Source organism: Microtus ochrogaster, chromosome 10 (genome assembly GCF_000317375.1).
Source record: "Microtus ochrogaster isolate Prairie Vole_2 chromosome 10, MicOch1.0, whole genome shotgun sequence".
NCBI classification, from domain to species: domain Eukaryota; kingdom Metazoa; phylum Chordata; class Mammalia; order Rodentia; family Cricetidae; genus Microtus; species Microtus ochrogaster.
In genome coordinates this window covers 45,887,345-45,894,412 of record NC_022016.1, presented here as the reverse complement: position 1 = coordinate 45,894,412, position 7,068 = coordinate 45,887,345, and the positions used below count along the sequence as shown (strand labels likewise).

General features: G+C 49.9%; 1 protein-coding gene across 1 annotated transcript in view; it reads left to right on the top strand.

Annotated features, from left to right (window-relative positions):
• The window catches only part of Tmco4 (transmembrane and coiled-coil domains 4), a 67,856-nt gene that overhangs the window by 22,575 nt on the left and 38,213 nt on the right, over positions 1 to 7,068 (top strand). The gene's annotated exons all lie outside the window — the stretch shown is intronic.

The following is a 7,068-nucleotide window of genomic DNA, read 5'->3' as shown; positions in this document are numbered from 1 at the left end:
ATGGATGAGTGGATGGATGGATGGATGGATGGATGGATGGATGGATGGATGGATGAGAGCAGGTAGGGAGGCAGGAATTATATACATATGGATGGGTGGATGAGTGGATGGATGGATGGATGGATGATGGATGGATGGATGGATGGATGATGGATGGATGGATGGATGGATGATGGATGGATGGATGAGAGAAAAGAGGAGAGGGATAGAAGAAGAAGAATGATAGTCTTCAGAGAACAAACTTAGATCAGAGCTGTCATTTCCTCTGAACACTGTTCTCCAGAGGCTGGCTGGGGTTGCCCAGCAGGGAGGCTGGATTTCTCCCTGTGTGGGGCAGGATGAATGATCGTGGAATCCACATTTCTTTAAAGTTGCTGGAAAACTGACCTTTATTGATAGTCTGGGGATGATTGTTACAGAGTAATGCCATATCGGCTACTGGGTGGGCTGCTGATCATGTTCTGTAGCACCCCACAAGGCTGTTTGCCCACGTAACTGTAAAAGTTAGTCATGTAGTACAGGTAACCAGACGAGAGTTGGCAGCTCTCATCCCACGGGTTCTGGGGATATTTGGAGCAGAGGATCCTGTGTGGCAGGGTATCCTGCCCGCTGTAGGAATCAAGCGGCCTCCCTGGCCTCTATCCATTAGATTTCAATAGCCTATCTCATGTTGTGACAATCACTGGTGTCTGAGGCTGGGGAGACAGCTCAGTCGGTAAAATGCTTGCTACATAGCGTGAGGTCGGATCCCTGGCACCGTGTAAAAGCCAAGCATGGCAGCAATCCTCTAAACTGGGCATTGCGGATAGGACACAGGCAGATAGATCACTGTTGCTCACTGGCCAGCCGGCCTGCGTAGCTGAATCAGCGAGCTTTAGGTCCCATGAGAGGACAACCAAGGAAGACAGCCGACGCCTATCTCTGACCTTAATATGTGGTTATGCATCCACCCGCACACAAATGTCGGTGCAAAATCAAAACGTTGCTATCACAGTTGCGACCTGTTTGTTTGCACTCGGTAACCCTTACAAGCCATTGAAGTTGCTCTTTGGGCCCTTGGTATTGATTGTGAGTTATTGCATAGTGTGTAACCTCACATCAGCTACTGAAAACCTGTATAATTGCCCCCGCTTCCAGGGAGGAAATCAGTGCGCCAGAGGTTAAGCAGGTCGCCCAGGGTTCCATTTCAGAATTCCATTTCAGGCAGCACGAAGCTCGGTGTGAACCCTGAAATCAGAGCCAGGGCAACTGAACCCTGAGTTTTGCCCTCTGCTCTCTTTGTGCCTGTCGTGGGTCAACAGAAAGCCAGGTTACCCTGCACGCGCACGCACGTGAGCCATAGCCGTGTGCGCCTCACAGCTGACTCTGCTTTCTGTGAGAAGTCTTTCTGGAGGGATTGCGTTCCTGTCCCCGAATGAACAGGGCTTTGTGAAATGAGGCTGGCCTGGCAGAAATGTCCCTCTTGTGACCAAGTTGCTAAGTTCCCTGGCCGTGTCCTTGAGTTTTGGGCAATTGATGGTTAATTTTGCAACATCCTGCTTCCTCTATTCAGCAAAATAAGCTCTGAGCTGCTGCTGTGTGCATGGGCCCTGCACAAGGCCCTGGGAACAAACAGTCCTGTGCCTGCTGGGTGCCTGGCTCCCAGCTGAGGGCTTCCTATCCAAGCACTCTTTGGTGGAAGCCACACAATTCCTCCAGGAGACAGGTGCAATGGCTGTCCCCATCTTACAAAAGAGGAAAGTATGGCACAGAGGGTAGGATAACCTGTCTGGGACCACATTGCTTAAAGCCAAGTAGTGGGATTCATCACCCACAATCCATCTCTTCCCGTGTTGCCTCCAGGCCTGAGGATGGACACTGTTGTGCCTTGTTCTCCACCGTGCAGAACCATCTGACAGGTGGCAGGATGAGCATGTCAACATGAAGAGTAATACTAGTGACAGCCAGGTGGTGCATGCCTGTAATCCAGCACTCGGGATGCAGGGTCCAGAGGACTGAGGATCTGAGACCAGCCTAGGCTACAGTACGTAGCCCAGGCCTTTAAACAAAACAAAACAGCAATTCTGGCTGCTTTTGGTTGTGTACTGCGTGCCTCTAGTGCTGGCCAGACTCAATCAATAGCCTCCGGTTACTTCTCAGCAAAGGCAGAGGTAGCATGCCCAAGACCCTGGGTTCCTTCCTCGTGCTCATACACACCCAGACACACACACAGGCACACACCACAGTTGGGATCAAGGACATGGTCCACTTCTCTACCAAGGAGCCAGTGGTCCTGGGCAAGTGACCCAGTGACCAAACCAGTGCTGTTTCCTCTGAACAATGGTGTGAGTAGTTATGCCTGCCTCCTTGGGAAATGAAGAAGGTTTGTGAAAGCAGGGTAGAACAGAATGCGGCCCAGAATGGGCAATGGAGAGCATTAATGGTCTGCTGGCATATTGTTCCTTGGGCGGTTGAATGGCATCTCCCAGACTCTGCTCTTCTTCTCCTGTATCTTTGCTTGGATTTCCCGCCTGGCTCTATCCTGCCTTGCCATAGGCCAAAGCAGCTTTGTTTAGCAACCAATGAGAGCAACACATATTCACGGTGTACAGAAAGACATCCCACAGCACTAGGGTTTCTCTGTCCCTCTAGCCAGCTCCCAAACCACAACACAGAGATTTAGTAATTCTGAAAGCTCAACCAACAACTTAGGCTTATTTTTAACTAACTCTTTTTTTAAAAAAAATTTATTTATTTATTATGTATACAGCATTCCTTCCATGCATGTCTGCAGGCCAGAAAAGGGCACCAGACCCCATTACAGATGGTTGTGAGCCACCATATGGTTGTTAGGAATTGAACTCAGGACCTTTGGAAGAACAGTGCTCTTAACCTCTGAGCCATCTCTCTAGCCCTTTTAACTAACTCTTATAACTTATTAACCTGTATCTTTTAATCTATATTCTTTTATGTGGCTCAGTTACCTTTACTTTGTAATGTCCATGCTGCTTACTCTTCATCCCTGCTGTCTCCGCCTTCTTCCCAGCATTCTCCATGCCTGGAAATCCTGCCTAGCTACTGACTGTTCAGCTTTTTATTAAACCAATTACAGTAACATAGCTTCACACAGTGTAATCAAATATCTCGTAACAGGAGACAGACAGAAAAAAAAAGTAGGCAATCAAAACTACCAACATATTTATTTTTGTTTGCTTGAGACAAGGTCCCAAGATGATCCTCCTGCCTCCACCTCCTAAGCGCTGGGATTATAGGCATGTACCACCAGGTCTGGTTTATGCACTGCTGAGGGTGGAAGCCAGGACTTCATGCATGTTAGGGAAGCATTCTGTCAACTGAGCAGCATCCCTAGCTCCAAAACTGCCCATCTAAATGGCGTTTAGTAGGAACTGCTGTTGCTGAGGCAACAGAGGTCATGGTGTGGCATCCACAACGGCTTCCCAGAGGAGGTGACACCGAGAAGGAACTGAGCTATGCAGAAACCTCAGGCAGAATGTTCTAAGTATTGCCAGAGCTGGGCTCATAATAAAGGCTTGGGGGAGGGACTTAAACAGTTGAGCTCTGTGCCCAGTGCCCCCCACCATGTCCCCTGGGAAGGAAAGACTCTGAGCTCCTGGGGGGGGGGGTCTCACGCAGAGATGGCAAAGGTCTTTTGTGTCATGTGGGGCTGGGGACACAGCAGAGAATCTGATGAACCAGGAGGACTGTGGTCTGTCAGTGGGTGCACCTACTAAGCCAGGTATAGACAGACAGGAGCGGGCAGAGAAACCTGAGCTGTGGGGCTGGCATTCTGATGAACTGAGCCAGACAAGAGTCTGCACAATTGTGGGAAACAGAATGGCTGAGGCTGGGATGCTCCTGGTGAGGAGCCAGTGGCCTCTCCAGGGAGCTGGTATTTAAGTTGAAGCTTGACTGGTGGACAAGGACCAACCTGGCAGTGCACAGGGGAGGTACTGCCCAGACAGCAAGCATGCAAGTATAAAGGGCCTGACGTCAGTGCATGCTTGGCTCCTGGGCTGGACTGATGGTTGATGCCTAAAGCAAAGACCGGTAGTAGAGGATGCGAGAGAAGCTGGCAGGCGGGGCCTGGGAATGGACAGTCTTGCAGGCCATGACAAGATGTGTTGGTTTCTTTCTAAAGACACGAAAGCTGTTAGACTTTAAAGCTGGGATAGAAAATGGTCTGCTAGAAGGTTTTCGTGGACTTCTTTGGCCACCATGGGGCAAATGGAATGCATGGGGCCAGCAAGGTGACCGGAGGTGGTAGAGCAATGGCCGTAGTCATGCCAAGTGGAGCAAAGTGCTCAGACCCAGTAGTCTGTTCTTAGGAGGCGTGGCTCTGGCCTTAGCTGATGGCTTGGATGCTGGGCTGGGAGAACCAGAAGTCTCTAGACCAGCGGTTCTCAACCTTCCCAATGCTGCAACCCTTTAATACAGTTCCTCATGTTGTGGTGACCCCTGACCATAAAATTATTTTCATTACCATTTTTTTTTATGTATACAGGTGCTTTGTCTGAATGCATGCCTGCAGACCTGAAGAGGACATCAGATTGTGAGCTGCCATGTAGATGCTGGGAACTGAACTCAGGACCTCTGGAGGAGCAGCCCATGCTCTTAACCACTGACCCATCTCTCCAGCCCCCTCTTTGCTACTTCTTAATTGTAATTTTGCTACTGTTATAAATTGTAATACGGAAATATCAGACGCACAGGATGTCTGATATGTGACCCCTATGAAAGGGTCGTTCGGCCCCCAAAGGGATCCTCAATCCACAAGTTGAGAGCCACTGCTCCAGACCAATGCCCAGGGTGGATGGATGGCATGGGCTGCTCTTCCAGAGGTCCTGAGTTCAGTTCCCAGCACCTACATGGCAGCTCACAATCTGATGCCCTCTTCAGGTCTGCAGGCATGCATCAATGACAGCTTCCAAGTTAGTTGACCACCTGGTAAGCTGGTAGGAGACCTAATCCAAACTGGCCGACATAGTCCAGGACCCGGGAGCCACCCATCTCCCTCCCTCAAACAGCTCTGCTCCCTGGTGCGCAGCCCAACCCCCAGTCTTTGAAATGACTCTTTCCTGATGCATCCCCTTTGGGGACCTAGTGCCTGATATTACCACCCTGCTTATTAACTAACTCCCTGTGCACGTGGCAGCCTGAATCACCACAGCCTTGACCGATGGAGCATGCATTACCGGCTAATTACAATCGCCACCCATTAATCACCCCAGCCAAGCCTTCTCCACAGCCTGATTATCTCCAGGCGTCACAAGCTTCCCTTCAAAGAAAAAGGAGTGCCTTTGTCTGTGTGAGCCCAGTGACTCCAAGACACGAAACACTTGTCTGTCCCTGGGCACGTAGGCAGCTCCCATTACAGTATGTATGTCTGAGGACTCTGAGGACCCCATCCGTGCCCCGGCCAGCGTGTGTGTGTGTGTGTGTGTGTGTGTGTGTGTGTGTGTCTAAAAATGGAGCCCAGTGCATGTTAGATCAGTTCTGCCGCTGAACTGTATCTCCAGCCAGGAATCCTCATCCCTGCTATGTTCCTCAGACATCACAGATGGGCAGCAGGAACTGAAAACGGCACGTCTGACTATTCGTGTCTCCACAGGGCCCACGAGACTGTGGAGCGGCTGAATGCCAAGTCCTGTGACTCTCTGGGGGAAAGAAAATCTGATTTTAAGCTCTTGTGTTGCACCTCACTAAAGGCAGACGCTGCAGTAGGACATGTGGATGAGTCAGAATGTCATCTAGCCTGACACAGGCAAGCCTGTCACACAGGAATGCCAGGAGAGAGGCTACATGCAGGACCATAGGCCCCAGCACAGGTGTGGTCTGGCAAGGGTCCAGGCAAAGGTGGCAGCCAAGGCTTAGCTTGAGGAAAAGAAAGTGTCAAAGCTCAGTAGAATCTGGGCCATCAGAGGTGTCCCCCCTCAGCTCTGGAACCTCTGACTTTGCTACCCTACATGACTTTGGAATTGCATCCAGATGAAGCATCTTGAGATGGGGAGATAGTTCTGGATGGAGATGGTGGCATGATGGAGCCCCAGGGTCCCTGGAGGAGAGAGAGGAGATCCAATAAGAAGCAGAGGTTGGAGTAATACGATCAAGAGGCAAGGCTTCTAGAAACTGGGAAAGGGGTTGGGCACTGTCGCAGAATGAAGTGGGCTACTTAGTGAGCTCAAGGTCAGCTTTTGGGATACATAGCAAAACCTTATATGAAGACAGGAGCGGGTTACATGTGAGAACCTGGTGACTGTGAAGTGGCTCGGTCTCTAGAGTGCTTGCCCCGAGTTCAGTCCCCAGCATTGACATAAAAACCATGTCCAGAGACACATGCTTGTAATCCCAGCACTGAGGAGGCAAAAACAGGAGCATCCCTGGGACCTGATGGTCAGACTAGCCAAACTGGCAAGCTCTGGGTTCAGTGAGAGACCCTGTCTCCAAAGATAAGGTGAAGAGAGGTGGAGGAAAAACCTGTTGACCTCTGACCTCTACACAAATACATGAACATGTACACATTTCTCTCTCTCCCTCTGTTATACATACACACATGCACATACGCACACACATATGACAGACACACACACACACAGCATGTACAAAATCTCAGAAAGGCTGGGAACAGATCCTCCCCGACTCCCTGAGAGAAACCATCCAGCTATCACCTTGATTTGGAATCTGTGTTCACAGCACTGTAAAATGATCAGCTTGCGCTATCTGGGCCGGTGAGATGGCCCCATGGTTAAAATAACCCAAGTTCAATCCCTGGGACTCATAGTGGAAGGGAAGAACTGACTCCTGCAAGTTGTCCTCTGACCTCCACACATATGTCATGGCTTACATACATACATACACACACACCTGACCTCCACACATATGCCATGGCTTACATACATACATACACACACACCTGACCTCCACACATATGCCATGGCTTACATACATACATACACACACACACACCTGACCTCCACACATATGCTATGGCTTACATACATACATACATACACACACCTGACCTCCACACATATGCCATGGCATGCATGCATACATACATACATACATACA